This window comes from Cyprinus carpio, chromosome A22 (assembly GCF_018340385.1).
Source record: "Cyprinus carpio isolate SPL01 chromosome A22, ASM1834038v1, whole genome shotgun sequence".
NCBI classification, from domain to species: domain Eukaryota; kingdom Metazoa; phylum Chordata; class Actinopteri; order Cypriniformes; family Cyprinidae; genus Cyprinus; species Cyprinus carpio.
The window spans coordinates 5,390,291-5,392,060 of NC_056593.1; positions in this window are offsets into that span (position 1 = coordinate 5,390,291).

Sequence of the window (1,770 nt, forward strand, 5' to 3'; positions counted from 1 at the left end):
TTGAAAGCCATTCGCCAAGGCAGGGGACCTTGACGAAGGTCTGAAAACGGAGGTAGTGTGGTATAAAGGTTGCAGCTATTCTCCTGGGCACATGGAGGAAGTGCGAATGAGTGGGGCGAGTATGTGAAACTGCGTACAAAATACCGCTAGTAGGAAATAGATTAGGGGTTATCGATCTATGGGTGTGCGAGATTTGACTAGTATGTAAATTACACTGCCCACTCATGAAATCTACAGTACCAAATTTGAATGTTGGGGAATCGTTTTCGTGGGTAATGGCAAGGACAACGCCTAGCAGTAAAAGATACACGATCCGTATTCATTTGGGAGAAAGTCTACCCGTCTAATACCGGCGACACGATCATCTCAACCTTGACAGCACCACGAATGCAGATGATACGCAAAATAGTTAAAGCAGTGGCTGGCGTACGAAGTACAGGTGCAGTTGGAATGGAATTCAGACTTTTCATAATGTGACAATGATTAGGCGGGTCTAGGAAAACATTTGTTGATTACACTGGGCGATTTCACACAGCGCTGAACGAATTGTGCGCAGATGGGGGCTGACTAGATTCTCAAATCATGATACCCACATGCGCAGGTATATATGAATGCTAATTTTACACGTTGTTTCATTCTTCTCTGCCAACAATAGTTGACTGGTATTCTTTTGTAGTCTGGGGGACAACAGGTGCACGACATCGGGTGGGAGCAACACGAAAAAGGACATGGTCCTTGCTGTAGGGGTCGCCCTCGGCTCCCACAGTTTGATATTATCACACATTGCCAGCGCGATGGTTCACGACGCAAAAGAGTCGCCATGAGCGAAATTTAGAGCAAAAATTAGCCAACGCCAGTCATCATTTTCAACAACACAGCAGACACCAAAACCCCTTCCTCGAGATCGTGCTACAAAGAACCCTGGTGCAGAGAACAGGTGTGACCTGGAAGGACAGGTGGAAGCAGGTGACAAGAGCTTTTGAGAATACAAACTGACAGATAGTGGCCTCCATTTTATATGAACACGAAGACCCTCATCCATTTTTACATTCAAACCTAGGAGGCCAGGATAGCTACATTCTTGTGGGCCCCCGGGTCTGCGTCTCAGTAACTGTTATTAATTTGCCTTAAACAAACAAATGCATCTTCAAGGTATATCTGGTCGCAGTCTTTTCACACAGTCTCTATTGATTCCTCTAAGAATATATCCATTGGAACCAGGCACTTTTGTGTGCAAATTATGGTTGGGCAAGCCACGGTGGCACGGAATGGGATGGATATATGGAGGACAATTGGAAGCAGATGATTTTGATGGACTAGGGGTCAATAATTAGCGTATTTTTCCAATTGTCCCCTACCAGTGTTTAATAAAACTGGAATTCCAAATTACGTCCTTGGAGGAATTATGGAGCTATCACAGCTAATGAAAAGGAGTCTACTGATTCCTCAGTGATACAATATTTTTCTGAGAAATTTCCAAATTTGTGGTCAGCTTCTAAACTTGATGTTGGTCTTTGCAGGATTGAGCCTTTGAATGTTGCAGGTCGTCCCATCCTATACATCCACATCCTCCAGTATTTCTTATCCCTCTCAGAGAGAAGCATAGTGAGCTGCACAGGAAATTGTGACCGCTTCAGGAATCAGGGATTTTGTGTAGGTGTACTTTCCTCAACTGGACTTACCTATTGATGCAGCCTGTGAAAAAAAAAAAAAGCCAATGGTAGCATAATCTCTCTCACAAGCACAATTTTTCTCTCATTGAATGCATTT